Source organism: Pangasianodon hypophthalmus, chromosome 1, assembly GCF_027358585.1.
Source record: "Pangasianodon hypophthalmus isolate fPanHyp1 chromosome 1, fPanHyp1.pri, whole genome shotgun sequence".
NCBI lineage: Eukaryota > Metazoa > Chordata > Actinopteri > Siluriformes > Pangasiidae > Pangasianodon > Pangasianodon hypophthalmus.
Window position 1 is genome coordinate 8,293,073 of NC_069710.1, and position 9,691 is coordinate 8,302,763.

The window sequence follows — 9,691 nt, forward strand, 5'->3', positions numbered from 1 at the left end:
CTCAATGCCGGTCCCAAGCCCGGATAAAATGGGAGGGCTGTGTCAGAAAGGGCATCCAGCATAAAACCTATGTCAAACCAAATATGCAGATCATAAGCCAGATTTCCATAATGGAGACGGGTGATCTGCTGTGGCGACCCCTAATGGGAGCAGCTGGAAGAAGAAGAAGAAGAGGAAAAGCACACTGCAGATGGTGAGGTTATATGAAAATAATCTGCTTCCGCTTTGCCTGAGGCTTCATAGCACCACACTGATGTGGATTATTTTTTATAACCTCATGGTTTGTCATGTTTTATTCCTTACTTATAAGCTCTCGCTTAAACCCACATGCATTCTTTTTTACTTACTTATTGCCTTATTTAGTGTGCTTGCACCCTCAGTTGCTGCTAGCATGTGTATCTTGATGGCATTGTAATACATAGTATAGTTAAAATTTTACAAAATGAAATTGATATCAAGGCTAGTATAATTATGACTAATACATACACTAATTAGCACAAAATAATTAGCACAACATACATTATACGGCCAAAGGTATGTGAACACCTGACCATCCCACCGATATGTGGGCCTTCCCCAAACTGTTGCCACAAAGTTTGAAGCACACAGTCAGGAATGTCTTTGTATGCTGTAGCTTTAAGAATTTCCCTTTACTGAAACTAAGGGGCTCAAACCTGTTCCAGCATGACAGTGCCCCTGTGCACAAAGTGAGGTCTGATTTGCATGGGATAAACAATCTCTCTATAAATCACAGAGATGGGAGTGTCTTCATAATTAATGCATGCTTGTCACACTAAAAATTCCATGCATATTACATATGCCTCTGGGTGTTAGTGCGCACGTGTCTATGTTTGTTTGCTTGCTGCCTTGATAGCTCGCTTGCTTGCTCTCTCTTTCCCTCTCCTTTTCTCTGCAGCTCTCTGCCTGATTGGTGGACCGAGTGTCAGTCAATCGATCACGGGGATGTCCCCGAAATGGGAGGAGCCCTATCTTTAAAGAGCGCATGGCAGCGACGACGAACCTTTCGCTCTCCCACACACACACACACACACACACACACACTATTTATTGACTTAGTGGTCTGTTTTCATTTTCACAGTGATTGCTTTGCTACATTTCTATGCTAAGCTTCTGTGTTTGCTATTTGTTCTGTTTGCCTATGTGTTAATATTTGCTATGTTAGTGTTGTATTGTCTATCCTATCTGTACACATCGCTGTCACATCACGTGGTGCAACCCTATGGAGGAACAGGTCAGCAGGTGCGTGCACATACATAACCCTCATGTAGGAATCTCTCTGTCTAGACACACTAGGTAAGTGGGTGGGTACCACCTCTAGTATTTTTGAGGAAGCTTAAAGTAGACTATTAGTAGCTAGTGCAACCAAAGGCGTTCTTTGAGCACTGTTCATCCAAATTTTATTCCTCAAGATGCAGCGTGATGTCTCACTGCTAGGCAACACGATTAACTTGATGCATGAGATTTTTGTCATTGTGGACCTCTTTTCTGGGAAACATGTAACTATCTTCTGTAGCCTCTGAAGGGCAGTACTAAATGAAAAAATACTATATTTAGGCAAAATAAGAAAAATGTATACATTCTGTTCAAAAGTTTTCACCCCCCGGCTCTTAATGCATGTTTTTTCCTTCTGGAGCATCAGTGTGCATTTGAACCTTCTATAATAGTTGCATATGAGTCCCTCAGTTGTCCTCAGTGTGAAAAGATGGATCTCAAAATCATACAGTCATTGTTGGAAAGGGTTCAAATACACAAAAAATGCTGGAAAACCAAAGAATTTGTGAGACCTAAAGGATTTTTCTGAAGAACAGCAGGCAGTTTAACTGTTCAGGACAAACAAGGGACTCTTGAATAACTATCAGTAAACAAAAAAACACAGCTGTGGATCATTCAGGTAACAACACAGTATTAAGAATCAAGGGGATGTAAACTTTTGAACAGGGTCATTTTTATAAATTCAACTATTATTTTCTCTTGTGGACTATATGTAAACATCTTTTATGTGATATATCTTATTCAGGTCAGCACTAAATAAACAATAACATGCATTTTGTATGATCCCTCTTATTTTGGTAAAATAATAAACATTTTGCAGATTCTGAAAGGGGTATGTAAACTTTTGACCTCAACTGTATATTGCTTCTGGACCAAATAAACAGTATCGTGCTGCATTCAGTTAAAACTCACTTTTATTTCAATGTAATTTCCATTTGTAGTTGCAAAGCAACTCTACAGACAGTGTGTATGTGTGTGTGTGTGTGTCCAAAAATCATGAAAACAAAAGTGAAACTTAACTCACGCTGCAGTGGATAACAATTAACAAATAAACAACAATCCACCTAGCACATCTCGCTGGTGCATGCTTAATGTGCTCTGAAGCATGGTGTTTGATCATCTCCTTGGTTGCGTGGAAAAAGACAAAAAATTATAAATGTGCAGAGGCAACCTGTAGTCATACACCAAGTCTACATATTTATATGAAAAATATCAAGGTTTAATCAAGATTGTAAATACCACCTTCCCAGCTTTTTCTCTACCAACTGTACTCTAACCTAGCTTCAGCATGCTGCTCAGACTTTAAAGTCGTGCCTACTTCAATTCAATTCAATTCATTTTTATTCGTATAGCGCTTTTTTACAAAGGTCATTGTCTCAAAGCAGCTTTACACAAACAAAAGTAAAGTGAAGTGTGTGTGTGTGTGACGTCTCTGATGAGCGAGCAGGGCGACGGTGGCAAGGAAAAACTCCCTGAGATGGTGATAGGAAGAAACCTTGAGAGGAACCAGACTCAACAGAGAACCCATCCTCATATGGGTGTGTACAATGTGAGTTTGTGTAGTCCATAGAAAACAGCTGAAGCGTCTTCGTGGCAGTGTGAAGCATTGCCGGTGGACAGGTCCAGAGTGAAGGGGGGGAGGTCTGGATCACCAGCAGCTCAGGAGTGATGCTCAGCAGAAAGAGAAGGAAAGTGGTTAGGTACACTCACAGTCACCGTGTGGAGATAAAACGTAATGAGGAGTGCAGGGGACTCTGGCAGGACTAGCTATAACAGCATAACTAAAAGGAGAACCAGGGGGAAACACAGACATGAGAGATCCCTGATATGTAAGGCATACAGTCACTCTGCCGTCACAAACCTGAGTGACTAACGAGAGTGAGGAAGACAGCATCCAAACACACCAGATCACCATAACACTCAACATCCACGAGTCCCCCAGATCTACTCCTTTGTCTAAAACACTAGTCGCTAAATGCTAGGTTAAATAAATAAGTCTTCAACCTCGACTTAAACACTGAGACCGTGTCTGCTTCACGTACATTAACTGGGAGGCTATTCCATAATTTTGGGGCTTGGTAAGAGAAAGCTCTGCCCCCTGCCGTGGTTTTGGCAATGCATGGTACTGATAGACAGCCTGCATCCTTAGAGCGAAGTAGGCGCGGCGGAACATAAGGTACTAACATATCGCTTAAATACTGCGGAGCGAGACCATTTAATGCTTTATAGGTTAGGAGTAATATTTTAAAATCAATGCGGAATCTTACTGGGAGCCAGTGTTATGTAGATAAGACTGGCGTGGTATGCTCATACTTCCTAGTCCTAGTAAGGACCCTCGCTGCTGCGTTCTGAACTATCTGAAGCTTATTTATGCATCTAGACGAACATCCAGATAGTTAAGCATTACAGTAATCTAATCTGGACGTGATAAATGCATGGACTAGTTTTTCAGCATCACTTAGCGAAAGTATATTTCTAATCTTAGCGATATTTCTGAGGTGGAAAAATGCTAACCTGCTTACATTATCTACATGCGCCTCAATGAGAGATTAGAGTCTATAATCACACCGAGATCTTTTATTGTTAGACTACTTGAAACAGAGAGACCGTCTAAAGTAACAGTGTGATCTTTAAACTTACTTCTAGCGGCTTGTGGTCCTACTTTTACCAGCTTTGTGACCAAAAGTGTACAGAATTAAAAAATTGATAACATGCAACTTTAATAACGTTGTCTACTGTCTTGCATGTGCCAAAGGTGGCATCCAATATGTAGGAAAAACAAGGACTAAACTTAGATTTAGAATTAATTACTTTTGAAAGGAGCTAACTGGGTATTACTTTTGAAAGCTGCCGTAGCATAAGAAAATATTCACGACTGTAACATTGACATTACTTTGTTTCTGGCTGACTTAATATGCCCATCATGTAGGATGGCTAATGTACTAGCTAGCTAACATTAACTCTTGTACCTAGCTGACATTAGCTCAACGTGTTAGTTTGCTAGTACTAAGTTGTTTAGACAATGCTTGTTTTGTCGCTTCTGCTAACATTACAGTTGTGAATATTTTCTAATGCTATGGCAGTTTTCAAAAGTAATTCCCGGTTAGCTTCTAATGCTAACTATGACTGAAACCAATATTTAGCTAATGTTAGCTAGTTACTATGAGAGGACAATTAAGCTAGGTTAGATGGTAACACTAACTAGCCACAGCAGGTTGAAGTTGGTTTACAAAAAGAGACAAAAAAGTTTTTTTTGTGGACTACACAGTGTGATACCCAGAAGCCAAGGCTCTTCGCAACATCTCAGCATGCAGCGTTGCGGATGCACTCTTCCGTTTTGTCTCCCGAGTCGGGATCCCAAAAGAGATCCCGACTGACCAGGACACACTTCGCGAACTGTATGAATTATTAGGGATTAAATCAATTTGCACCAGTGTTTACCATCCACAGCCAAATAGGCTGGTCGAACGCTTTAATTAAATGCACAAGGTCCCACAAGCCTCCATGGGGTTTTCTCCATTCGATTTATTGTACAGGCACAAGCCTTGGGGCATCCAAGATGTTATCAGGGAAAATTGGGAGGAGGGACCTTCTAACAGCAAAAACAAAATTCAGTACGTTCTGGACCTGAGAGCAAAACTCCACCCCTTAAGTCACCTAACATAGGAGAATTTGTATCAGGCCCAAGAAAGACAGACCCGACTATATGACAGGGGTAGCTATAGGATTTTGCACCAGGAGATAAGGTACTCATTTTACTACACATGTCAAGCTCTAAATTACTCGCAAAGTGGCAAGGATCCTTTGAGGTCACATAGAGAGTTGGAATATATATATGGAAAGAAGGCAAGCCAGCAGAGGCAGTGTGATGCTCTGGGCAATGTTCTCCTGGGAAACCTTGGGTCCTGGCATTTATGTGGATGTTACTTTGACCACCTACCTAAACATTGTTGCAGACCAAATACACCCTTTCATGGCAATGATATTCCTTAATGGCAGTGGCCTCTTTCAGCAGGACAGTGCGCCCTGCCACACTGCAAAAATTGTTCAGGAATGGTTTGAGGAACATGATAAAGAGTTCAAGGTGTTGACCAAATTCAAACAGGACACCTTCAGAGGTCTTGTACTAAAATGTGTAACGTGGGGAGGTCGACAACGGAGTTGGGGATCCAAGTGCAAGGCTTTATTTACAAACATGGTCAAAACAGGCAGGGTCAAGCACCAGCAAACAGTACAAACAAAGGCAGAGACAAAAGAGTAATCCGAAACACAGGCAATGGTCAGGGCAGGCAGCAAACAATCAAAAACAAGGAGAACAGGCCAAGGGTCAAAACACAGGTAAACTAGGAGACACGGAAACATGGAAACACAGAAACACAGAAACTAGGAATGGCTATAAACACACAGACACAAACAATCAGCAAACTAGGTGCGTGGGTGAGCAACTTTTATACAGGACAACAACCAATGAAAACAAGACACATCTAACCCAGGAACCAATCCGAACGTAACACACAAACAAGGGTAGCACATGACAGAGGTGGGGCAAGGAACACATGGGAAATGGAGTCCTGAGAACAATGGCAAGAGTCCGGGGTGGAGTGCCCTCTAGTGGAGTTCATGGGCACTCCAGCTGGCAATCATAACAAAGCCCCGGCTTCCAGACGCTCCTCAACAGGAATAGACATGAGTCCAGGAGGGGGGTGGAGCGGAGGCGGAACAGGGGGAGGGATAGAGGGCCAGGTCCATGTGGAAGTGGAGGAACAGGGGACTGAGGCAGAGCGGGCTGAGCAGGGTACCAAGGTGGGGCAGGCGGAGCTGAAGACAACCAGGGCGGAGCAGGCGGAGCTGACGAGCACCAGGGCGGAGCTGAAGGGCACCACAGCTGAGCAGGTGGATCCGAAGATCCCCACTGCAGAGCAGACGACCACCACAGCTGAGCAGATGGGTCCAAAGATCCCCACGGCAGAGCAGACGACCACCACAGCTGAGCAGATGGGTCCAAAGATCCCCACGGCAGAGCAGACGACCACCACAGCTGAGCAGATGGGTCCAAAGATCCCCACGGTGGAGCAGACGACCACCACAGCAAAGCAGCGGAGAGCAAAGATCCCCACAGCGGAGCCGACAGCCACCACAGCAGAGCAGATGTCCACCAATGTAGAGCTAACAAGGCAGGTGCCCACCAAGGCGGACCAGGCGGGACTGGAACAGAGAGCACAGAGAGGTTAATAACGGCCTCTGCGGTCGAGACAGGACAGGCTGACAGTTCAAAGACAGCCTCCATGGCCATGACAGGACAGTCAGAGAGTTCACAGAGGGTCTCCTTGACCGTGACAGAACAGGCAGAGAGCTCGGAGACGGCCTCCTTGGCCGTGACAGGACAGGCAGAGGGTTCAGAAGCAGACATCGCCGACTCGGTAGGTTCTGCAGTGGAAACTGCCACCTCGGGAGGAGCTGGAGCGGACGCTGCTGATTTGAGAGGTTCTGCAGTGGAAGCTGCCACCTCAAGAGCTGACGCAGAGGCCGGCGACCTGGGAGGTTCTGCAGTGGGAGCTGCCACCTCCGGAGCTGGAGCGGGTTCTGGAGCAGTTTCGAGGACTGGAGCGGGCTCTGGAGCGGATTCGAGGACTGGAGCGGGCTCTGGAGCAACCTCATGGACTGGAGTGGACTCTGGAGCAGGCTCAGGAACAGACTCACAGACTGGAGCAGACTCGGGGGTAGATTCACGGACTGGAACAAGAACAGAGCAATATGTAGCCTAAACACACAGGATGGCGACCGCCATTACAGGGAGCACTGAGGAAAGGGGAAGTGTCTCTGTGACGACCAGTGCTGAAGCTCTTGGAATGCCTGCTGCACGCACCGACATCAACGGTGGGTCCGCCAGACTGAACACCAGCCCTTGGAACGCCTTGGTGTCTTCAAACACAACATCCACAATGCTCGGGAATACTGGAGTGGCATCCGTGATGGCTGAAGACTGAGGCTTGACATCCATAATGGCTAGAGGCTCTGGTGTGACAGGCATCTTGGGAAGAGGCTCTGGGCAGGCGGCCATCTTGGGAAGAGACTCTGAACTGGCGGCCATCTTGGAAAGAGGCTCTGGGCAGGGGATCACAGAACAAGTAGGTGCAGAAAACACAGGTGTGGCGACCATAATCACAGGACCTGCTGGTGGCCATGATGGGTCAAGCTCCGCTGCTGCCGGAGCTTGCCACTGTTGGCCTCCCCCCAAAAAAATTCTTTGGGGTTTCAAAGTCCTCTGCCTCTCCCACAGTAAAAGGAAAGCCACATGACAACAAAGCATAGTCCGTAAAGTCTCTTAAACTACAGTTAAACTCCCCTCCAGGTAATAGTGACTTTGTTGGCTCATTGAGACCAAAACGGAACAAGTCCTTAAAATCATAAATCGGCACTCGATACGACAACTCACAGAACAGATGAACATATTCCTCAATGGATAGGTCCTTTTGCTGAAGGTGCAGTAGTTGATCGACTGGGTCCATGATTGGCTTGGAATGCACAAAAAAAGCCGCTGGATCCGGGTGTGGCTGATTATTCTGTAACGTGGGGAGGTCGACAACGGAGTTGGGGATCCAAGTGCAAGGCTTTATTTACAAACATGGTCAAAACAGGCAGGGTCGAGCACCAGCAAACAGTACAAACAAAGGCAGAGACAAAAGAGTAATCCGAAACACAGGCAATGGTCAGGGCAGGCAGCAAACAATCAAAAACAAGGAGAACAGTCCAAGGGTGAAAACACAAGTAAACTAGGAATGGCTATAAGCATACAGACACAAACAATCAGCAAACTAGGAGCATGGGTGAGCAACTTTTATACAGGACAACAACCAATGAAAACAAGACACATCTAACCCAGGAACCAATCCGAATGTAACACACAAACAAGGGTAGCACATGACACAGGTGGGGCAAGGAACACATGGGAAATGGAGTCCTGAGAACAATGGCAAGAGTCCGGGGTGGAGTGCCCTCTAGTGGAGTTCATGGGCACTCCAGCTGGCGATCGTAACAAAATGATTCTGATTCTTACATTTCTTTTAGGACAAAAAAACTTTGAAATATCTGAGTACCTTCTCGTTCTGCTACGTTTCCTAGCTCATCCCTTCTGCAGAAGTATGCATGAGCAAAAATCACGCTAAAAGTCGAGCTAACTTATTAATTTCTGACAACTGCTAGTTTTTTATTACTTTGATTTATAAATAATCCTAAATCAAACCTAAAAATGGTGTGTGTGTAAGCAGGAAAATTAACAAATTGTGCCAGACTTTGGCCCTTTAGTTAATTAAACTTGATGGCTTTGTTTATTGTTGATGATGACCTATAACACATGAAATCTACTGTATATGTGGAAAAAGAGGTAGCTCAGCAGCATTTTTCCATCATTACGTCAGTTTAAGCTTCAATGTGAGCAAACCCAATCTTACGTAAATAACACGTAAGGTAACGCTTTTACATCTGAGGATGGCACATCATTTGTACAATTGAACAAGCCATCTGCATCACCATATGCCTTTCTAGGTAATAGTTTTATATATGAGATATATGAGTAACTGCTTTATCCTGGTCAGGGGCACAGTAGATCCAGACTCTCTCCCAGGAACACAGTCTGTGATGTGTTACACTGATAGGATAGTTTAGCTGGGTTATTTGTTTAATTGTTGGGTTAGATATTCCAGACTTGTGACAGCATTTTAAACTTTAATGATCCAGCTTTTAATGGACAGAACTTGCTGAGTTGATATATCCATCCTACTGCTTTCTTTTAAAACAAAGTTAGTGATGTTGTTGACTGTTTTCTGTAATTAATGTCTGTTTCTTTAATATACACAAATAATTAAACTCATCCCAGTCAGTTACTTTAAGTTAGCAGATGTTATTTTTGTTAGCTTATTGGCTCGCTTACTGTAACTATAATATGCAGTCATGTCCCAATAGATGGCAGAACACTTAATAATGTTAGGTTAGCTACATTTAGTGGTGACACAGTGCATATAAGCTTATAGTCCCATTTGTAGCTAAATTTGTGATGTTTTGTAAACACATTGCTGCAGTTTTGATGCTGCTCTGCAACCTCTATGCAGTCTAGTACAAACAGGCAATGCATCACCACGAAACTTGATGAGTATCTTCAGGACCTCTAACTGCCAATCTACATCTAACTGCCATCTACATCTAACTGCCATTTTTGCTACTCCTCCAAATTTTGTCCAATCTTAACGAAATTTGGCTCACATCATCGTAAAACCTGTCTAAACTGTCTAATTCTAGCTGCTATTATACAGACAACACATGACTGACAGGGTTTAATATCAATAGCATTTGTATTGAGCAATTTTCAATTAAAAAAAATGCAATATAAGACAGATACAAG